The following is a 24,196-nucleotide window of genomic DNA, read 5'->3' as shown; positions in this document are numbered from 1 at the left end:
CCTCCCCAGCCACGCTTAACTGTGACTCAATTTAACCTCTGTCCTTCATAAATTATCCAGTCTCATGTATGTCTTTATTAGCAGTGTGAGAATGGACTAATACAGACAGCAAGAACCGGTTTACATATAGCTTTGTTTAGAAGGCTGAATGATATTTCTAGAAGTGCCCTGTGCATTGGAAATTTTTGTGATTAATCTGCCTGCTTTCCAACCCTAAAAGCAGTGTACATTGCAGGCCCTGTTAAAATAGCCATTCTGACTGGGAGGAAAATACATGATGGTGTGGGAGGTGAGCTTGAGGTTAAATGGCAGGAAATGCAGAGCATTAACTTTGCTACTGGGCATGTGCTTGCATCTGAGATCCATTGCTGACCAGCTGTGGGGTCTTGGGCAAGTCACCACCCTGCTGTGACTCAGCTTTCTCATGTCCAAAATGGTATTGTTTTGAGGATTTAAAGAGAAGAGATGTGGTGCTGACGTGATGCCTGACACACATAAGTGCTTACTCTGTGTCAAGTCTCTTCACTTTTCCCTTTTTACACATATATCAATCTTGTCATTCTCTTGTTTCAAAACTTTTCAAGGCTCCTGTTATTCCCCCAAGAAAGGCCTAAACACCTTAACCTGGCATCTGAGGCCTTTTATTATGTCTGTCCAACCCACCTCTTTACCACATCTAACTCTTTCACTTCGAATGTGATCCTGTGGCAAAAGCAAACCATCTCTGTGCCCTTGGAGGGCTTTGAACACTCATGTTCTAACCTCCTGGGATGCCTTCCTGCTGTCGCTTAGAGTCTAAGTCTAATCTGCTGCAAAGATCTCTTTTTTTAAATTTCTAGTCAGTCTCTGCTTATCCAGCAAGGCTCATCTTAAATGTCACTTCTTCCTAGTCCCTCAGGCTAGAAAATTCACCTCTATGTCCAACACTGTGTCTTTTTCATCATAGGTGCTTAAAAATGACTGAACTGTTTAATAAGTCTTAGAACGTATTCATAGATAACACGCCAGAGAAATAGGTAAAGGTTCCTTTCAGGTGGGCATTTCTGTCAGGGGAGAGGCCTAGGTGGCTTAAACAACAGAATAGTATTTTCTCACAGTCTGGAGATTGAAAGTCCAAGATCATGGTGCAGGGAGGGTCAGGGTCTGGTGAGCCTCCCTCCTTGTCTTGCAGATGGCCACTGTCTCTGGCGTCCTCACATGGCCTTTTCTCTCTGCAAGTTCCCCTGCTGTCTCTTCCCCTTCCCAAAAAAACACCAGCCCTATTGGATCAGGGCCCTACCTTTTTGAACTTATTTAACTTTCATCAACCTCCTTTAAGGCCCCCTTCTCCAAATACAGTTACATTGGGGGTTAGGGCTTCCACACGTGCATTTGAGGGGACACAATTCAGTCCACCACACATAGGTATAAAAATTCTTCCGATCCTCTGAGAGTGTGTGCGCTTATGTGTGCGCACACCCTGTGTGCAGGTGTCCTCTGTTACAAGCATTCCTTCCTGGCCTCATTCAGGAAACCCACAGGATAGCAAATGGCCTTGCTCCCCTGCGGTGGCCAAGCTTGGCCTGTCTACTGTAACTGCCTCCGCATGATCCCAGCCCACAAAGACGCTGCTTTGGCCCCACCAAGAGGGCTCCAGACACATACTGTCTCACCCAGCAGTTCCATCACAGCCCCCTCTTTGCCTCCAGCTGCCAGCAAAGGGGAACAAGAGAGAATGAGCCACAGCAGGGAAGGGAAGGAATTCAGGAACTAGAACAGGAGGGTGACATTTTGTTTTTTAAAAGAGCAGTCTTTCCTTTTACTTCTGTTTAACATTGTCTGTGGGTTTTTTCCTCCACCTTTCTCCAGATTCCCAATTCCGAAAGCACTAAAGGAACCCCTTCGCTCTGTGAGTTAAGATAGTTGATAAGTGATGTGGGAGAATGTACTCTAATTAGGTCCTTGGTTAACCTACCCCTGACTTAACAGAGGGAGGCTGTTTGGTTACAAATAGTTTTTATTCTACTAAATCAGAGGCTTCTCACACTGTGTCATCTGCCTGCAAATTAGCTAGAGGCACAAACTTTGCATTATGCAAAGTACTTATTCTCACAATTAATATGCTGGAAAGTGTGGTTTCACACTTTTCTGCCAGCACAGGGGTTCTCACCCAGGAGTGAACGAGATCACCTGGGGAGCTTTTACAAAATACCCAAGACTTGTCCTTCCTCCTCCCCACGCTGCCCCACAGCTGTGAGAGTGAGATGTGGGGTCCCAACCCCCCAGTAACCCCAGTATCACCACTTCTTATTACTTCCTCAGAGTCTTCTTATTAAATATTTCAAATCCCTTTTTTTCTTTTTTCTTTTTTTTTTTTTTTTTGCTTGACAAAATCCAGTGACCAATTTGCTTTTTTAACATTTTATTCATTTTATTATGGAAAATTTCAAATGTATAGAAAGTAAGCAGTGTAGCATACTGGACCCCATGCACCCTCACCCAGCTCCAACAGTGATCATCAACATTCTGCCATTCTTGCTTCACCTATAGCTGGATAATTGTTGTCATTATTTTTGACTAATTCCATTTTGTTTCATAGATAGCATAGCCTGAGCGCTGAAAATTGGTTGTGCGTTTGTACTGCATATTGAATTGATTGTGTGCAAGGCACTTCCCACACTTTATCGCACTTAATCTGCACAGCACCCGTAGGCATTGTTACCCACATTTTTAACAATGGAAACTGAAGCTCTAAGAAATCACACACCTGCCCAAAGTCTCCCAGATAGTAAGTGCTCAAGCAAGAATTCATACTCAGAAGTGTTTGAAAAGCATTCTTTTCCCCCAAGCTACACTTCAGAAAAATAAAGTCCATGAAAAAAATGTATAGTTAAAAGTTTTGTAGCATGAATAGATGCATAGCTATTTGATAAATCACATATGTTATAATAATGTTAAAAGCTGGATGGTAAGTATATGGATATTCAGTGTAAAATTATGAAAACTATGTTTGAAATTGTTCATAATAAAATGTTGGGAGGTTTCCAACAAAAGCAAACTTTGTCTTAACTATCAAGCATTGGACAAGACAAACAAGCTATTTTCAGATACCTATCCTGTTGATATCCGCTTCAAAGAGAGCTTTGAGACTTGGTTGAATTTTGACTTTAAAAATAGTAAACCAAATGGAAGCCAAAAACTATCTGAGACAGGTTTCAATCAATTCAGAAGTTTTTTTTGCCAAGGTTAAGGAACATGACCCATGACATAGCTTCAGGAGGTCCTGAGAACATGTACCCAGGGTAGCTGGGTTACAGCTTGATTTTATACATTTTATAGAGATGGAAGTTACAGACAAAGACATAAACCCACATATGTAAGACAAAGACATAAACCCACATACATTGGTTTGGCCAGCAAGGCTGGACATCTCGAAGGCAGTGTGTGTGTTCAAGGAGGGGGTGACTTCCAGGTCGTAGGTAGATTTAAATATTTCCAGATTGACAGTTGGTTCAAAGAATGAAGCTTTGCCTGAAGAGTTGAAATCAGATTGAGGTAAGTGGGGTCAGGGGGCCTGGAAGATAAAATTCTTGTCATGTGGATGAAACCTCCAAGAAGCAGGCTTTGGAGAGCATACATGTAAATGTCTCTTATCAAAGGTGTCAGAGTCACAGGAGAGACCTAGGAAGGGAAGGAGATTCTCACCTGTATCCAGCCATTTGAATGCGAGGATCTTTTAGTTATCTGTGGTGGCAGGTGGTAGATATCCAGATATCACAAAAATTATGCATGGACTTTTGTTCGTTTGTTTGTTTTAGCTCATCAGCTATCATTAGTATATTTCGTGTGTGGCCCAGGGAAGAAGAAAGGTTGGACACCCCTGCGTGCAAACTTCCCCCACAAGAGACATCTCTGCAAGGCCATTTCAAAATACATCAAGGAAATCTATTTTAGGGTAAAATACTTTGATTTCCTTTTGGGGCCTGTTATCTGTCATGTGATGTTATGCTAGTGTCAGGTTGGAGTTAGTATCATATTGCTATAAGAGCCTGTTCTGTCAGCCTTAGGGTCTCTGTTTTAATGTTCATGCCAGCCAGTTGTGCCTGAACTCCAAAGGGAGGAGGGTATAATGAGGCAGATCTGACCCCCACCTTCTCTTCATGGCCTGAACTAGTTTTCCAGGTTTATTTGAATCCCCATGGTCAAGAGGAGGGTCCACTTAGTCACTTGGGGGGCTTAGAATTTTATTGTGGTTTACAATAAGATAGAGCTTACTTAGAGGTGTAAGTAATCATCATTAACTGGTGAGGTCTTAGAGAACTCAGAAAACCAGATTCAGAAGCAAAGCCTCTCCCAGGGTGGCCCCCAGCTGTGGCCAACAACTCAGGAAGCGTCCTCACCGCTGCTGCTCGTAGAAAGCCAGAGCCAGACAAAATGAACAAGTTATTTTTTCCAGTTCAGGCCACTTAGGTAGGATTCCATGATGATTTCTTTTTTACCATTTACCCAAAGGAACATTTTGCATACATACAGCCTACGTGTTGAAGCTGTTCCTTCTCACGGAAGGGCATAACCAATTTCTTCACATAAAAAACATCGAGCCACCCACACTCCTCCATGATGTAATGCAGGTCCTGCTTTGATGGTGAGCTGACCAGGGATGCTTAGCAGTCTCAGCACTGGGAGTGGTGATTGGAGGCAGATAGCCTGTCCAGGGGATTCTCAAGAGCATTTTTTTTTTTTTTTGCGAAAGGTATAAGGAGACCCTGGGCAAGCAGCTAGCAGCCCTCTTTTGCAACCATGCAGAGTCCCAGAGGTCCCAGCAGCCACCGTTCTTCCTCTTAAGCTTGGCTGCCATGGCTGCATCCACTCCACCCTTCAGTGCTTGAAGCCAAGTGGTTGTGGCCCTGGAAGGCTCTGCCCTTCTGGTTTTAGACTGCTGTGGAGGAAGGAGCCACTTGGAGATACAAACCCCACCTCTCCAGAATCTTCCAGGGTCCCCACAAATTATAAAACTATGGTCACACCAGGAAACCAAGGCATTTTCAATAACAACCTTTCCTACTGATTTTCAGCTTCACCTTCCAGAATTCCAGTGCACTGCCATTCATACCATTCATTAACTATTCTTTCACTAGACCACAAGCAGGTATAAAGCCACAAGGAGGAATCCATCTCATGAGTTAACTACTCCATCAGCTTCCTTCACCCTGAAATCTTTTGGCAGTACAGGCTAGAAGGAAGAGCAGGCTTTGCAGTCAGACCGGGGAATGAATCCCAACGTCGTCATTACTGGCTGCAAGATTTTGGGAAAGTGGCTTAACTGCTTTCAGTCCAGCTCACAGGATTAATGTCAGGTTTGAACTCAGATAAAGTATGTGAAGGTTCCCTGCCAAGTCTCTGGCTTGTAACAAGTGCCATCAAGTGCTGGTGTCCTTTTTCTGTTTTATGTATGTTGAGTTGTAGATATCTGCTGTCAGGCCCTGTCCGTGCCACTGGCTGGTGATGTGAACACACCTTGTGTCTTTGCATCTCTGCACCTCAGTTTCATCATCTGACAGTGAACTGCCTGTTCTTCAAGATGTGGAGTTTTTAAAATTATACGATTTAGTTGCACCTTAGGGGATCCCTCTGATTATGGAGGCACAGTAAGGTCCTGAGCGTAGGTGGTCAGCAGCCCAGAAAGGGAGAAGGCCAGGGGCAGACTAGAGAATGGGACTAGTGAGATTCAGATAGAAAGAGCAGGGGCAAAATGGTTAAAGTGAGACTGGAATCAAAAGGTTGGCATAGTTTATTGGCATGCAATAAACTATGATTGCATTTAAGTTTTTAAAAACCAAAGGTGATTTAGTTACCCCACAGTGAGGAACATGGGTGCCTATGTCTCCAGTCACTTCTCTGCAGGAAACCTAATTGCAGCCTGGGCTCCGTGCAACTCCCAGCCTGGGGAGGGCCATAGGCTTCTTTGTGTGAGGAGCGCACTGCAGCATTCCTGCCCACACACGCCACTGCCGCCTTTCTCCTGAGAATGAGTTCCGTTATTATTTCATGTGACCTCACAGCCAGGAGAGCTGGATTGCTGTTTTGCATAACACACATTAAATTTGTTGTTAGATGTGCTGTTGAGCCTTGCCTGTGGATCTTCTGTCCTCCTTGTCAGTCCCTGCCTGCTGCAGCCATCCAGGCACTTAGGACGCTTATCTTTTTCTCTACAGCTGCAAGGAGCCCAGTAGTTGGGTTTCCTTCAATGCAAGCAGATGGAAGTGAGCAGGAGTGTGGAGGCAATTAGAGGATTTCCTCCTCCAAGCAGCGCGGGTTTGCTCTCTCTTTGGGTGTGTGGCTGTTCTTGCTCATTTTAATTTTCCATTTGGGTTTTGTCAGGCTGTCAGCTTTTTTTCCTGACTGTATTATGCTGCTGGTTGCAGGAGTTTGCAAAATGGGGTGATTTGGTTGCTTATTGTTTGGAATCAAACTTTTCACAGTAAGGTATGGGTGATGCATATCATAATGATGATGACACTTCATATTTGTAAAATATTCTGCAACTTAAAGAATGTTTTCACATACACCACTGTCTCATTTGGTCTGGACAGAGGCCCAGAAAAAAAAAATGAAGGCTCTACTCAGTCTGCTGGTGTCAAAGTTTTCCCTTATCTTTTTACGCCATCTCTAGTCAAACCACGGTGGAGAGAGTAATCAAATGAAAACTGAAGCCTTCTGCTTTAATTCTTGTCTCCTTCTCCTTTCAGTCAGTCAAATATTTTTCAAACACTTTCTGAATGCACTGTTAGATTCTCTGGCGACAATTAAATAATCGTAGCAGATAATCGTTGCCGTTGGGGAGCTTTCAATGTAGGTGGGGAAACAAGACATACAACAATGAGTTTACGTAACAGTACCTGGCACACGGAAGGCACTAAGGAACTAGGTGCTGAATGAGCGGGTGAGTAAAGGAATGTAGAACATAGCCTACGAAAGTCCCAAAGGGCAAGAATCCTTAGGGGGGAACCAAAAGATCCACAGTCCTTGATGAGAATGGGCACTGAGGGTGCAGCACCCTCTGAGTGCCTGGGTGCCTGGGAGTGAGCAGGCGAGAGGACCCGGCACCCTTGTGGACAGCCTCCATTCGGTTAGCACCATTCCATGAGGGCTGAAGTAAAGAGGAAGCCATTTGTTTATGAGCTGAGAAGAGTGAGCAGGAAAAATGCCATTCTTTGCTTTTAAGGATGAGACAAGCATAAACAGAGAGGCAGACAGGTAGACCAGAAGGAAGAGATTGCTCACAAAATTATTGTCAGAAAAAGTGCCAGTGAAATCACTCCACCTTCAAAGATCTATGTCCTGGTTTTGAGAACCTACTATATTGTAGACCTGTGCCAGAAGCCAGAAGAAGGCAATGGGGAGAATCAAAGAGATTCTTGGCCCTAACCCTTACGAGATGCTGCCATGCACAGGAAACAGTTAAATAATTTGACTGTCTCACCTACAAATGATCAAGTGTTGGGTATAAGCCAAGGAGCTGAGAGAGGGGGAGACCAGCACAGGCCTGAGGAGCTGAGAAGGGAGGCTTATGTGAAGGGTAAGACTCGCATGGGCCTGGCCAGTGGACAAGATGTGGGAACTGCATGGACAGTTATGTGGAGGTGCATTCCATCGTGGCTGGAGAGTGTGTGAGGGATAGTGGGAGATTGGTGGAAAAAATATAGGCCACTGGTGTTGAAGGCTGGGAGGCCACGCTTCAGAGCAGAGAAAGTTGCTAATCAGAGAAGCGACATTCTGGAGGTGGTAAGTGGAACTTTGTTCATGCCCAGAATTTTCATTCCCGTCCTGCTGTCCTAAATGCTGGGCCACAGTCTGCACTGTCCCCTGCTGATGGTATGAGAGTAAGCCAAAGGAAGGAAGCGTCTTCTTGGGATGGCACTGAGCGTTTTCAGTGTCTCCTCGGGGCACCGAGCCATGCCCCAGGGCAAATGCCCAGTGGAGAACAGGAGTTCAGGAGAAAAGGTCATTCTCCAGTCTAACAGTCAGCAGGACACTTGGCTTTTGTTGGGTGTTTTCACTGCCATGAAACTATACTTAGTTTGTGAATGTTTTGGTGACCACCAAAAATGTGTATGATGTGAATTCTAGGCATTTTCATTATGGTGGATTTTTAAAAATAATGTCCACATTAATATACACCCCTAGTGTAAAGTCCTTAAAGATACAGAACACACAGAACAAAGCAAAAGTCACCTATTATCCCGTCACACAGAGATAGTCACGCACATCATTAGTATTTTGTTGAATGTCCTTTCCCGGTGCAAATTTAGGAATTTTTTAAAAAATGGTTTCAAATTGGACTTAATGTTTTATATCCTGCTTTGTTTTAACTTAGCAGTGCACTGTGAATATTTTTTCGTCACTAAATTTATGTTGCAATATGATTTTAGTGCTATATACTATTCCATTATAGGTATGTACTGTGTTTAATCAATCAAATAGAAAATCAGTCTACTATCTTTGCTTATTTTGGTGTTTCCAGTGAGTTAGGCTTTTAACATATTTTTAAAAACAACATCAGAATCTAGTATTTTCAGATAACCATGTTTTTATTGAGTAAATTGCCCAGTAAGATCCAAGTGAATATAGAACATTCTCTACCCTTTTATCTCATTTTTATTGTCACTTCATTAAAAATGGTAATAAGTCGACCCCTCTGTGGAAAAAAGAAATAATACATGCCATGGTTTCCTTCTCTAAGACTGTTGAAAACATGAGCTGACCAGGCCCCCATGCCGATGGACATACCTGAATATAGTGTAAGAGTGTAGGAAACTCAATTGGATCAAGAAGTTCTTAGAATTTAAATGACATCCTGCGTTTGGTTGTGGTGAAATTTCAACAGAAGTAACTCTACCTATTATCTTCATATAAATGAAGAACCAAGCATTCAAGAGCTTTCTTAAGATCTTTGCCTACCTCTTGACCAACGTCTCCCTTCATAGCATCCATCTCCTTCCTGATGTGGGATGCCGTTTTGGAGGGCCGCTTCCTGCTGACTTTATTATAATAAGCTGTGTAGAAGAGAAGGTGTCAGCCATGTTTTCCCTTTGAGGCAGAGTTTGATTTGCAGAGGCCGGGCCTTCCTGCTTATGTGTCTTTCCAGTAAATAAGTGTGATTCACCACAGTTCAGAGTAACCCCATCTGCAACACCTCATTTTTTTTTAAGTGAAATTTTTCAATGGGAATAGAATAGAGAGGAATCCTGTAGGTCTTCCATGAAATTATACTCCCTGCCTCTCAGAGTTTTACAATATAATTAGGTTACTTGTTTTTCTTAAATTTTTTTATTGTGCTGTGCTTATCTGGATGAGGTGCCTGTTAAAGAGCAGGAGATGAAGGTCAAGAAATATAAGCACAGTGCTCAATATTTTTTAATTACTTTGTCTTACTGTTGCTCGTGGATAGAAATACAGTTTTTCATATTAAACTAATACTTAGACGTTTGCTGAAACCTCTTATGAATTCTAATAATTTATCTGTATTTCTCTTAGGTTTTCTGTATAACAAACATACCATCTATAAATAATTACAAGTTTGAGTTCTTTTTCAATCTTTTATCTTTTATGTATTTATTTTTTCTTTTCCTACCACTCTGTCTAGGACCTGCCGGAAATAGCGCAGGGGATAGGAAATAGGGATAGCATAGATTCTTAGCTTGTTCCTGGTTTTAAAGGGAAGGCTGTTAGCATTTCACCATTGAGTATGGTGCCTACTGCTGGGTTTTGGTAAATACTTTCTATTAGATTATGAAGGTTCCCTTCCGACCCTAGTTTGCTAAAAGTTTCTTTTTTAAAAAATTGTAAATGTGTTAATTATTACTGAATGCCCTTTCTGTATCTATTGATAAGATCATCAGGGTTTTCTCTTTTAATCTGATAGTACAGGAATTATTGTCATCCACTTTTTAAATTTAAATTGTCCTTGCATTATTAGCAAAAATCCGCATTAGTCGTGATATATTTTATGCACTGTTGGGTTCTCTTTGCTGATATTTTATTTAGGATTTTTACATTTGTATTTATATCTGCGAGTGGTCCATACTTTTCCTTTTTCCTGCCATCTTGGATTTGGTTCTGAGATTGTCCTAGTGCTTTTCCATTTTCTATCTCCTGCATTTTTTTTTGTTTTGTTTTGTTTTGGCTTTTTGCTTTGATCTAAAACACAGATTTTTTTTTTTTTCATTTTTTTTCTATAAAACCATCTGAACCTAGTGTTTATTGGTTTTTGGATTTTTTTGGGTGGAGGGATGAGCAGCTTTTTAACTAATGAATCAGTTTTTTAAATGGTTATTAGACTATTCAGATTCCTCTCTTGTTAGAATAATAATTTGAATTTTTCTGTGATAGTCTTTTTTTTTTTTCTTTTTTTTTTTTTTTTTTTGAGACGGAGTCTCACTCTGTTGCCCAGGCTGGAGTGTAGTGGCCGGATCTCAGCTCACTGCAAGCTCCGCCTCCTGGGTTCACGCCATTCTCCTGCCTCAGCCTCCCGAGTAGCTGGGACTACAGGCGTCCGCCACATCGCCCGGCTAGTTTTTTGTATTTTTTAGTAGAGACGGGGTTTCACCGTGTTAGCCAGGATGGTCTCGATCTCCTGACCTCGTGATCCACCCATCTCGGCCTCCCAAAGTGCTGGGATTACAGGCTTGAGCCACCGTGCCCGGCCTAATATTCTTTATTTCATTGAAATTTTCAAACTTAATGGCACATATTGCTTCATAGTAGTGTGCTGTTATTTAATCCTTGCTGAATCTGTAGTTATGTTCTCTCATTCATTCCTAATGTTATTATTTGTACCATCTCTGTGTTTTTCTTGATCAGATTTGATTTGTCTCTTGTTAGTCTTTCCAAACAAATAGCTTTTCCTTTGTTCATCTTCTCTAGTGTATCTTTGTTTTCTGATTTTAATTTCTACCCTTTATTATTTTCTTCTGCTTTCTTTGGACGTACTTTTATTTACTTTCTGACTTCATGAGTTGCATACTTGTTCATTAATTCTCAGTCCTTTTTTTCTTTCTAGGACAAGATTTAAGTATTTTATTCTAAATAAAACTATAGTGGAATCTGATACATTCTAATATGGAGTATTTTTATCATCCCTCAGTTATAAGAATGTTGTAATTACCATAATTATTTCTTCTTTGATTCATGAGTTTTATTAGCAGCATCATTTTAAATTCCCAAATGAATGAGTCTTTAGTAATCATTTGGTTATGGATTTCTAACTTTAAAAATCTATTGTGGTCTGGGAATGTTGTTTGTATGATACTATTTCCACAAAATGCATTGAGACTTGGTTTGTGGCCTAGTACATGGTCAATTCTTTTTAAATATTCCATGAATTTCTTTAGTGCATATTCTCTGATGGGGGCTGTGGGGACAGAGTTCTAAATATGCCCATTAGATTAAACCTCTTCATTTCGTTGCTCACATCTTCTGTATCCGTATTAATCCGTCAGTCTCTTCAAGAGAGGTGTTATTAAAATCTCTCACTGTATGTGTCACTTTGCCCTTAAAATTCTGATGATTTGCTTTATAAATGGTTATAACCATTTTCCAGAAAGAATATTAAAGAACTTTCCATTGGCATTATCCGCTTTCCCTCAAAATATGGGTTTTTTTTTTTTTTTAATTTTGGCTTCTAAGCAACCATGAATCCAGTTTCTCAGAAGCCCTTGTCTCAAGGCATTTGTTTCCAGAGCCTTACCTTGTTAGTGTCCACACTATGGGCTATTTTAGAAAAACAAAAAAAGTATCAAAATCATGTAGCTATGATTTTCCTATGCTTGAAGGAGCCTTAAAGCTCATCTAGTCCAGCCAGTATTTGTTTACAAATTCTGCCAAGAAATCTCTGTTGTCAAGGTATTCTTTATCATCTTTAGGACATTCTCATTATTAGAAACAAATCCTAAGAAGAAATTCTGCCATGTAACACCCATCCATTGTTTAAAAAAAAAAAAAAAAAAAAAAAAAGCTTAAAATCTCTTGTCTAAGCACAACAATTTCCAGTGTTTGTATTAGTTTTTCTCAACAGAATTTCAGGCCCTTTTAACATCGTATTACTGCTAACAAGTTCTAAATTCTGTGTTGTCGTGCTTTGAGAGGCTATCAGATTATACACACACATACTCGGGGGGGTGTGTTTGTATGTTTGTGTTTAGGAATGTTTTAGTGGGCTTCTATTAAGGAAGCCTTTCAGGAAGCTACTCTATACTGAGGCCAAAACCAACTGAACCCGTCATACGATTTCTCTCCCTCAAGGAAAGCAAATGAGAATGAGTGACTGTGACCCTTGCCTGTTGTTTATAAGCATGTACACCAGGATCTGTGTGATCCTTTTCCTGGAGATAAACAGCATACTGCTCAAGGAAGGAAAACAACGCATAGCAACAAATTTCCTGTTTTTTAAAGAAAGATCCAACTTGGTTTAGAAATTATGCTGGCTTTCTTTCTATGTTTCTAATAGAGAATAAGGAGAAACTTGCTTCTTATTTGCCGACATGAGGTAAGTGTTATGTCTGAAAGTTCCAGAGATCATAGTTTATACACTGAGGAAAGGTAGTAAAAGGTTTGCAAAGACCTCCTTCCCCGTGGGAGAGGTGCCCTACTGTGCATGCAGGGAGTTGGCTGTGGGTAATGGGCACAGTACCCTTCACCCAAATGATTCTTTCCAACCTCAAGAAAGCAAACCCCAACTTGGGGCCCAGAACTATTCATACAGTGGAAGAGTTCCATGTTCAGACAGACGATAAAAGAAATATCTTCATATTGCCCAGCATTGTATTTGATAAGGAATAGAGGAACAGTATTGTCCTTGTAACCAGGCTCTGTCTCTTGGTGCCTAAAATTCTATTATCATTGCATTTTTAAAAATCAAAGTTCAATCTTACTAGAATGGATAAGTGTAGCTTCTAGTTTGGTGAGTCCTTAATTGTTTCTTCCTACTGACCTTCCTGGCTCAGTCTAGCTAAGGGGAGGGTCTCCATGATGACCAGCAAAACTTCTCTCTGGTTAAGCTGAGCTTGGTTTGTTAAGCAACTTTACCCAACGTGTTTATATCAAAAGCACCTATGTTTCTCAGTGTTACTGGAATCCCAACTTAAGTGAGGCCGGAGCTAATGCTGTATTTCAGTAAATACCGCATTAGATCACACTTTTAAGCAGCTATGTCAAACAATTGACTTAAATTGAAATTACTTTCAGCTAACACTTCCCCCCAAATTGTTTTTACACATGCTGCTGCTAAAGCACATGTCCACTGTCCTGTACTTAGGCAACTTTTTTTTTGGTTCAGGCCCTCACATTTTTCCTTACTAATTTTATCATGTCAGTTGTGGCCTATTACTCCGGCCTACTAAGATATTTTTATAACTTGAGATTGTCACTCCTGTCCTTTCAAAAGTTTATTCCATCTGAATATTTCACCATACAAATTTTCAGTATCTTCTATCTAAGATGTTGACAAGTTGTTGAAGAGCTCAGAGCCCCATTTTAGGCCTCCTGAAGCCACCTTCTAGGTGGACCTTAGCTCACCAATCAGCCCCACTTAAATATTATAATTCACTTCATTGTTCTAGTATCTAGCCCACATTTTCCTGTCTTATTCCCAAAGGTATTATGAGAGGCCTTTTTGGATAATGCATTGCTGAAGTCCGTAAAGGACCACACTTCTCTGACCCCTGTCAAAATAGAAAGTGGCATGAATATTCCTCCTATGAAAGCATCCTGTCTGGAGGATCAGACCAAATGCTAAAACACTTTAGTAGGTTTACCTAAGTATAGCTTGTTTTTTGTGTATCATGCCTTGACACTTCTTCTGCAAGACGAGGTTTTTCTTTAAGACTGATTGATATTGAGATTTCAATATATATAGAAATGGGACTAAATTTTATCCAAAGCTATTTTTGCCTCTATTTTGGGGACCTTCAAGTTAAGTTCCCCCACTTACACTAAACTGCCAGATACCAGAATGTGGAAACTTGAATATTAGAGATAAACTAAGTGCCCAGTTCCATTCCACCAGTTCACAGCCCTGTCTATCCCTCCAGCAACCCTCCATCCCACCCTCACCACCACCCTCCTAAAGCAAGATTACTAACACTGACCTGGAGTGCTAAAACTTCTTCCTAGCATCTTTTAGGTGCTTTTGTGGCAGAGCCATTCTGTGTGGAACTGCCAGACCAAGTCACTCTTGCTTAGAACTCTTCAGAGCCTCCCCTCTGAGCTCCAAATTCAGTCCAGTCCTCTCTCGGCTGCCTGTCTGATCAGAGGAGCCACTGCCTCCCCATTCAGACCCTATTCCACCCAGTGGGCTCGTCACTCTTCCCTAAATGTCTTCCATGCCTCCTTGATGCCCATCTTTGCCCTGGCTTTTCCTGTGGCCAGGAATGTCTCAACCCAGCTCTAGATTTAGAAATCTTGCTCCTTTCTCAAACAACAATATGTCTCTCCTCAATGGAACCTTGACTGATCTCTCCATTGGAAGTGACTTCTTTTTCCACTAAGCTCCTGTTAGCACCCTACAACTTCCAACTGACAGTTGTCTTGCATAGAATTATTTGTACACTTGTTTTATCAAAAGCTGCTCCAGTGGGCTGATAGCTTATTCGTCTTTTTAATTCACCAAGGGCTGGATGTCTAGTAGATAGGATGTGTTTGTTGGATGGGTCATGGGTAGATGGATAGATGGAGGAATGGATGGAGTTGAGGTTTAAGAGAGGATAAATAACTTGCCAAGATCACAAAGTTGGACTAATAGAATTAATAATAGACTCAGTTCCCAAATTCAGTATTAACTTATTTGTCTAGCACCACTCCACATTCTCTTCCATGGTTTTGCTTGGATCTTTTGGTAGAAGTCTTAGTAATAAACATCCAGTTTTATAAAATAAAGTCTTGCGTTTGTTTATATTATAAATTTATTACTCCTTGATTTACATGCTTAGGAATATAAATCTGTGAAAATACACGGCAGGATTTTCCTACCACATGCTTCAAGCTTAAAAAATATTTGAAGCTAAGCATGGTGGCTCATGCCTGTAATCCTAGCACTTTGAGAGGCCGAGGCAAGAGGATTGCTTGAGCCCAGGAGTTCAACACCAGCCTGGGCAACATAGTGAGACCTTGTTTCTACAAAAAAAAAAAAAATCATTTGCATATGGTGGTGCACAGTTGTAGTCCCAAGTACTGGGAGGCATAGGTAGAAGGATAGCTTGAGCCCAGGAGGTTGAGGCTGCAGGAAGCTGTGATTGTGCCACTCCACTCCAGCCTAAATGACAGAGCAAGATGCTGTCTCAAGAAAAAAGAAAGAAAGAATTTGAACGGAAACACTGCCACTTCTGAATATCTGTCCTATATTATTTAAAATATCTGTGAATACCTTGAAAATGCTGATCTTTTCAACTCCAAAACTCAGAATTCTCTTAGTAGTATGCTGTAGTTATACTGTGTCAGCAGTTTTTCGGGGTTTTTGTTGTTGTTTTTGTTGTTAGTTGTTTGTTGTTTTTGTGAGACATGGGCTAGGGATCTGATGTTAAAAATAGAGATTAAGCCCCAGGACAAAATGGCCACCCTACCTAGAGACAGCAGTTCTGGCGTTCTCAGGCCACAGTGTAACATAAACATGATATTGTCAACCTGAGCCAGGGCTGATTTGCCTCATTTGAATCTGAAAAGGAGCCCACATCCTTCCTGTTGCTACACAAAGATTCTGAAAAGAATTCACAGAGAAAACAAATGGACTAATACGTGTTATGTTTCCCAGAAGTCCTGTCTCCAGTGCCCCCAAAATAGTAAAATAGTTGGGAATGAGGTTGAGCAAGAAAAGAATAAAGGAATAAAACTATACAATGCCAAGGAAAGGCCAATAGAAACTATTCTTTTTACTTTGCTTCTCTTAGTGTTTTTTTTCCAGTGTGACTCTGTAGATAATGGCAAAGAGAAATGCAGGGTCATTTTTTCCATTTTCAAGTAGAACTTATTTTGCACAATAGATCCACTGAGGCTTGCACCCATTCATGGTTTCAACTCACATCTCTCCAATCTCAATAAAAGTGAAGGTGGCCAATGTGTCCTTTCGTTGTTCTGTGACTTTGCTGCCCCTTTCTTGCTTTTTAAAATAAGTTCCTTAGAAGTATGGAATGGCAGGAACACATGCCCTTTGTTTCAGCAATTCGGTCAAAATTTCCCGACTTGCCTTCAATGTTAGTAAAAAAAAAAAAAAAAAAAAAAAAATGACATGAATTATACTGGCATGAATCTAGGTGGTCTGGCCAACAAAGAAAGGAAAGGAGGGAAGAAAATGAGGAAAAGAAGAGAGAGGAAGAGCCTGCATCCCTAAAATTTCTTTTCTCAACGAGTATTTATTTGGTTACCTCTAGTACAGGCATTTTTAGTCATTGTATTAATTCATTCTCACATTGTTATAAAGAAATACCTAAGACTGAGTAATTTATAAAGAAAAGAGGTATAATTGGCTCATGGTTCTTCAGGTTGTACAGGAAGCATAGTGGCTTCTGCTTCCAGGGAGGCCTCCGGAAGCTTCCAATTATGGTGGAAGGCAAAGGGGAAGCGAGGCATCTCACATGGCAAGAGCAGGAGGAAGAGAGGGCTGGGAGAAAGGTGCTACCCACTTTTAAACAACCAGATCTCTCAAGAACTCACTCTCATGAGGACAGTACCAAGGAGGGTGGTGCTCAACCATTCATGAGAAACTACCCCCATGACCCAGTCACCTCCCACTAGGCCTCACCTCCAACGTTGGGGATTACAACTCGACATGAGATTTGGACGGAGACACACATGCAAACTGTATCGGTTATGTTGCAGAAAGTCAGAATGGAAGGAATCTAGAGCCAAATACATAAAGGCAGGAGCTACTTCAAAATGGACATATACATTTAGTAGCAGTTGTACAGGCTGTCACTCTTGGATCAGAAATTAAAGATGTCAGATGTAAACTGGATGTAACAGGGAAATTCTACAGATGTGGGGATGCAAATTATGGGATTTTTTTTTTTCCAGGAGAAATCATGCAGTCTTCCTAGAGGTCTTCATTATGAGCACATTTTCCATCATGTAGGTCATTTATCCCTGTCATTTCTTAATTCCATATTTGTTTCCACACACAGATTTTGAACATATGTTTATTTAAAATATTTATGAGGTATGAATGCTATTTATATAGCGTTGTGGTGAAAGTTTTACCCTATTAATTATAATTGTGTTATCTACATTTAAGTTTTTTACCTTTTAAGGAAAGAAAAAGGAGAAACTCTACAATCATGTAAAAAGTATATAATTTGCCCTAGAGATGCAGAATAACTTCTAGCAGATAATTGCGTGCTTTGAACATGAAAAGAAATAGGGTAGAACCTGAACTAAAAGAGGACCAGGTTCTGTTCTCCCTCCCTCGGGGGAGGATATGTTAGAATATTTTGTGTTCATGTTTTAATAAGCTTTCGTTGGATTATTAGGGTGCACTTAAGTTTTTCCGTTTTAGAAGTATTCGGTTGGTGCAAAAGTAATTACCAGTTACTAATATAATCTTGTCAAGTAAAACCCACTCGTTGTGGTACACAGAGCAAGCACCCTCTTTTCCATAGGGCAGCTCAGTCCGTGTATCATAAACACGGTTATCATTGCCATTCAATTTTAGCTGTTGCTCCAGAGAGACTTAAAAGCACATCACATGTGAGAGATCAGCAGGCAATATTTGGGGCTGTGAATATTGAGCAAATATTAAGGTTTTTTTAAAGTTCACCTTCACTCATGATTTACCTGCCCTAAGGAATTTGCAACAGATTCAAAATGTCAGCACTAGAAAAAGTGTCTGAGATGATCTGGATTAACCATTATAGTGGCTGAGGCCCAGGAAGAGTGAGTAGTTTACCTAAGGTAACCAGCAGGTCAGAGTACAATGCATGTTTCTGTTCAGTCATTTTATTCACCTCCTAGGAAACATATTGCGGTGCAGGTGGTTCGCCACTTTTGATCAAATGCACCAAATCTTTCACTTGGATTAATCTTTTCAATTACTCAGTATCTATACCAGTCCTTTCCCATAGACATAGTACAAACTATAAATGCAGGCAACATAGGTAATTAATTTTAAATCACCAAGTAGCCACATTTAAAAAGCAAACTCACGTGAAAGTAATGTTAATATTTTTTAATTTAAGACCACCTGTGTAAAATCATTTCAACATGTAATCATATTTTAAAATTTATTAATTAAACATTTTACATTCTTTTTTCATACTAAGTCTTTGAAACCTGGTTATGTGCTTTACACTTACATTACATCTCATCTTGCACCAGCCACATGCAGTTAGTGCTTGCTTGCCCTACTAGCACAGGTCTATATGGATGAACAGGTCCAAGCTGTACACCAAACAACAGGCCCCTAACCCTTGAGATCGAAAATGTCTCTGAGTACTAGTTCCCATTTCTTCGAATTTTTGATCTTGGTGCGCCATGCTTGTCTCCTGAAAACCCAGAGAAGTGAGCAATCATGAACTGCTATAAAATGAGTGTGTCTGTTGAAAACATGGTCCAGCTCCTGCTAAGATAGCATTATTCTGTGATGTAATCACTCCTGTCTTCGTCCCTTTCCATGAAGTTCTGCATTTCCTTCATGTCAAAAGTTCCCTTACCAGCTGCAGCCATTTCCTGTGGATAATGTTCTAAATGGCTTTTATTTATGAGATGTCTTGTGCTATAACTGCTGTCAGAATGAATATGTATTCCAAAGCCTATACCCCAAGTCAGGCTAATTAACAGTCTTCTAAGAAATAATTGTTAAACTTTAGCTGTAGCTCACAACACTGGTATCTCTCACTTTGACCTAATACAGAATGTGATGTTAAAATATGTAAGGAAGGAGATCAAAGAGGAAAGTCATTTTGCTTTCTGTGTCTTCATCTTGCTTTCTATGTGCATCATATTTCATAACTCCCAACCTCCACTTCCAACTGGCTGAGGGAAGGAAACACAGGGAACAGTAATGAATGAGTATAGAAGCTGAGGCTGTTTTATTTTCCTCATCTTTGAAGTAGGAACAATAATAGTGCCTATCTTGGAGATTCGTAAGAATGAAGCATGAAACATGGGATCTGACATATCGTTGATGATCAACACATATTAAATTGCTTCAGGAAAATAGAGAGCAAGTAGGTCTATCTGGTGCGAAAAATGGAAAGGAAGCCTGCCAGCTTTTTGTTTGTTTGTTTGTTTTTGTTTTTGTTTTTGTTTTTGTTTTTGTTTTGAGACGGAGTCTGGCTCTGTCACCCAGGCTGGAGTGCAGTGGCGCGATCTCGGCTCACTGCAAGCTCCGCCTCCCGGGTTTACGCCATTCTCCTGCCTCAGCCTCCCGAGTAGCTGGGACCACAGGCGCCCGCCACCTGGCCCGGCTAGTTTTTTGTATTTTTTAGTAGAGACGGGGTTTCACCGTGTTAGCCAGGATGGTCTCGATCTCCTGACCTCGTGATCCGCCCATCTCGGCCTCCCAAAGTGCTGGGATTACAGGCTTGAGCCACTGCGCCCGGCCCTGCCAGCTTTTTTTAAGGACATTATCTGCATTATTCTTGGAATCAAATCCGGCTCCACCCAGGGCTGAGAGCTTTTTATTTCCATTGTGTCTTTAGCATAGTCATGCACACCAACATCACTTCCAATGATAGGGGAATGCTGGAGTCAAAGCAACTAGTTCATTTCAGAGGACAGGCTGTGCATAATGTCAGAGGGAGGAGCTGACCCAAATAATGTGTTTCAAGTCATCAGAACACTTTCATGTCTGGTTTTCATAGTATATTGTGACAGCTGTACAGGAGAAGACAGAATACACTTTTTAGATGTGATTTTGTTTCTTTTGTGATGCTGCTTTAAACAGTTTCACAGAGTAAGGGAATGGAGTTTTTATACTGTAAGACTTTAACTCCCTTCTTTCCTTGACTTTTGCCTCTTGGCTCTGCTTAATAAACCCCTTCAGCAAGAGCTCCTCTGCTTTCCTTGAAGCTTCCAGGTATTATCTCTTGGTTGAATACAACAAAAATCACACCAAGTAGCTACCTGACACTCATAGTGCAAGTATCTCATAGGAAACTGGTGAATTCTGAAAATGGTTTTGAATCACTTCCTTTCACTGCTGGACTCTTTCTTAATCTACTTACTAAAGTGCTACTTGGACAAGAGAGTATCGACAGTTACAGGGAAAAACAATATAGAATCCCAGGCTGTGTGTAGGTTTGTATGGACACATTTTAATTTTTTAAAGAATATTTTAGTTATCTGAATTGTGTACCTAACCATTTATATTGAGTACATAAATTATCAGTAAATTAGCGTCTCTCTTTTGAGGGCCATGTGTTATCTGCTCCTGTGATCCAAACATATAGCACTAAGACAATATAAAGGATTCTCTCTCTCTCTCTCTCTCTTTCTCTCTCTTCCCCCCTTTCTCTCTCCCTCCCTCCCTCCTTCTCTCCCTCCCTTCCTCCTTCTACCCTCTTTCTGTTTGTCCTAATTTACCTGACGTTTTAGCCCTTGTTGCTGTTGGAGGATTCTAAAGATGAAGCCACTCATAACCTTCATGCCTGATAGCATAGAGAATAGTTGTTGACTTCACCGGAACTTACACACCCGTGCCTTTTCTTTTTTGCTTTGCCATGAGTAGGCAGTTGCATACTTTATTTAGCAAAAGACAGAACTGTTAAAAACCTACTAAGTAGTGGTATATTCATACCATGGAATACTACTAGGCAATAAAAGCTATTATGGATAAAGCAATAAAAACTGCTATACCACTCAGCAGCAATAAACTACTGAATGTACAATATCATGGACAAATGTCAAAAACTTGCCGCATAAAATAAGTAGACACAAAGAATACATACTATATGATTACATTTATATGAAACCCTAGACCAGAGAAAACTAATCTGTTGTGGTAGAAATCACAACCGTGGTTTGCCTGGGATGGGATTTGGCTACAAAGGGATCCCAGTGCATCTTTCTAGGGTGATGAAATGTTCTAGATATTGATGGGGGTTTAGATTATACAGGTATATACGTTTGTCAGAACTCATTGAACTGTAAACTTAATCTGTTTATACATTGCACTGTGGATAAATTATGCCTAAACTTAAAATAAGAGGGAACTAAAAAACCCACATGCCTTGCTAAACCTCCCCAAATTATTAGAAAGTCTCTTTCATTTATGAACTATTTTCTTGAAAGACAGCTACCAGGTATTACTATCACCACCTTTTTGTACCGGGTACCTGGTAGGATATCAGTTTCCTGTTCCTGTCAGACTCTTCCTGCTGCTGCAGTACACAGTGGTCACCCCCATTTGAGAAACGTAGAGCGCCTTCCTTTTCCCAGGAGATTATCCCGGAGTCACACGGGAAATCAATGTTGTATAAGTTGTAGAGGGGAAACATTACTGAAGGCATTTTTTTTGGAAGGCATAAATGTATTTACTCCCCAGTGTATTGTTGGTTGTGTTAATTCAGAATTTGGAAGAGAATGCTCTTAAGTCAGGACTTTTTGTAAAGTATTCTGTGTTGAAATGTGCAGATGTTTACATTAAATTTTAAATCTTTCACTTACCTGCTCACCTTCTCCCTCCAGAACATGCTCCCTGTTGTTAAGCAGTGTTTCTGAAATACAAATCCATTGTGCAACTCTTACTTAGAAGCTACAATGGCCTGCTCTCTCCTTCACATTTAGGCCCTGCTTAACCCTCTAGTTACCTGCATTTGCTCATTCTTGGCTTGTGTCACACCAAACAAGGCTGCTCCCTGGTATGCTCCTCTCTCCTGAATCCATGCCTTCGTAAGTGCTGTACTCTTGCCTGCAAAGCACCTTGCCCACCCCCTTTTTCACCAGTCCTTCCCACAGGGCCCACTCAGGTGCCCATCCTCTGAGAACCTGACCCAGCTTTCACAGGAGGAGTGAGCCGTGTGTCCAAGCTTCAAGAACACTGTGTGTGTTTCTCCAGGCGAGCACGGTTACTACATTGGAGAGAACAAGTCCTTTCCTTGTCTGCCTTCTCCCATGGACTGGACACCCTTCAGTGAAAGAGACGCATCTGTACAAGAGATGCATACAGTGAAATGCATCTGTATTTTGTGCACACTGCTTGGATATATAGTATTGGCCCATGAATGATGGGTGAATGAGTGGGTAGGTGGGTGGGTGGGTGGGTGGATGGATGGATGGATGGATGGATAGATTCATTCATTCACTCACTCATTCATTCAACACTGCAGCAGTAGCCTTCTTTGTGGGACCGCCAAGGAGGAGACAGATAAGGACCAGAATGTTCTGTGGCCCTAGCAAAAGCAAATTTTTCTGGGCGAATGTTAAAGTATTCCAGTCCTGCTTTTCTTGCTTTATTTTTCCAAGCAATAAGGAGAACATGACAATATTTGTTATACTTTCTACCTCTCCTCTGCGTGAGGGTATTCCTACCTAATTCTGAGAGAGAAAATGAAAACTTACTGCTAATGATATAAAAAGCATATTTATTGTTAAGTGATATTTGTATTTTGGGGATTTTTTTCCTCAGTAGGAAAATTTTCTAAATACCTTCACATACACCATTTTGTTTTATCTTTACAAAAATCTCATTAATTAAGCAGGTGATGGATCATCATTCCCACCAGGCAAATGAGATAACTGAGGTGTAGTAAAAGCCTGATGATTTTTCCAAAGTCACACATCTGGTTAGTGATAATGCTGGGACCAGAATAGGAGTCCATGTGTTCCCACCAGACTGGGAGATTGTTCAAAAGAACAAGTTCCCAGGAAAGATCAAATAATTGCTGGAAAAGCACTTCCGATCTCCAGTGAAAACAGATCTTTCCAGCTGAGTGCCCTCCCTAAGGCCTAAAGAGTGTTATCTGCCAAGTAGCTCTTCTTTTGTCTTCTGCATAAACCACTGCAGGCTGAAGGCCACTTGAAATCTGTGAGAATCAAGAGCAGCCATCCACTGCAGAAATATATGTTATGAAACTTAATGAATAAGTCACTGTCCATCTAGAGAGAAATTAGAGAATGCCTTTTCTGAAATCTCTGCTAGAACACAGGTATGTCCTAGGGCGCTAATGCAGATATGAAGCTTTGTCCCCAGTGCTAAGACGAGACAGCTATTTTTGCTGGGCCAGTATAATATTTAACAGCAAACATTTAACAGTAGGATAATGGCTGCTGAAGCTGCATCATTCCTCTGGGGAAGGCAAGATGGCTCTTCTCCAGCTATTCATGAAGGGCGAGAGTTGGGAGCAGAAAGAGAATTTGCTCATACTTAATACTGCGCGGTCCAATCTCACGTCCCATGTGAGATGCCCAAGTCAGAAGCTGACTGCAGAGACAGCTCATTGGCTTAGAGACCCAGGGTTCATTCTACAAGATCTTTCAGTCCTTCTTTTTTCTATAATAAATGAAGTCCTAAGCATTTTATTGGGAGTAACACATCAACAAATGAAGGGCTATGGATGTGGTCCACCTTACTGATTTGCTGCACCAAGGAGACTGCAGTCACTCCAGATGTTAAACATATTCATAATTGTGTTTGGAGCAAAGTTACCATTGGAATCAAATTTTCACAGCACTCATACCTATCTCTGGGATCCTCTTGTCCTTTTTTGCATTTATTCTGCTCTGTTCCTTCTTTCCCACTTATCTTCCTTTCAGGGTCTCCACGGGCTGTCTTTGCTAACCAAATGTACAGGAGTTTCCTTGGTCACAATTAGAAAATGAGCTTCCAAAAGAAGAGGCATCAAGGTCCCTTGGCACAGGACACAGGAAGGGACTGATCACGTGAGCTGTCTCAGTTGAATCCCTCATTTCTCTGATGCTGTCGCCAGAATTACTCAAAGTATTTCCTTTTATTTTCATGTAAAACCTATTTATGCAGCTGCTTCAGGGATCTATTATAAAACATGTGGAGGAAAATCATAAAGTAAAGAAATGCAGGGATACAGATACAGGAAGCCACATTTTTGTTAACCTTGTTGTTTGGAATTCTGATCAAAACTACCATATAAAAGATTCTAGGCCAGGCGCAGTGGCTCACACCTGTAATCCCAGCACTTTGGAAGACCGAGGTGGGCGGATCACGAGGTCAGGAGTTTGAGACCAGCCTGGCCAACATAACCAAACCCCATCTCTA

The 24,196-nt window shown here is 40.9% G+C and overlaps 1 protein-coding gene across 12 annotated transcripts in view; it reads left to right on the top strand.

Annotated features, from left to right (window-relative positions):
- FYN (FYN proto-oncogene, Src family tyrosine kinase) overlaps nucleotides 1-24,196 on the top strand; it is a 209,773-nt gene that overhangs the window by 104,435 nt on the left and 81,142 nt on the right. For 3 of the 12 annotated variants that reach the window (XM_074036911.1, XM_074036909.1, XM_005551608.5), the window contains exon 1: nucleotides 7,501-7,764. The exons of 7 other annotated variants lie outside the window; for them this stretch is intronic. The gene's annotated coding sequence lies outside the window, so the exon portion shown is untranslated. Of the gene's footprint in view, nucleotides 1-7,500; nucleotides 7,765-23,718; nucleotides 23,845-24,196 lie in introns of those variants that run through there. 2 more of the 12 variants (XM_074036907.1, XM_065543226.2) reach the window with 1 other exon arrangement.

Source organism: Macaca fascicularis, chromosome 4 (genome assembly GCF_037993035.2).
Source record: "Macaca fascicularis isolate 582-1 chromosome 4, T2T-MFA8v1.1".
Classification (NCBI taxonomy): Eukaryota; Metazoa; Chordata; class Mammalia; order Primates; family Cercopithecidae; genus Macaca; species Macaca fascicularis.
The sequence above is the reverse complement of the archived record's forward strand: the minus strand, read 5'-3'. Positions and strand labels throughout refer to the sequence as shown.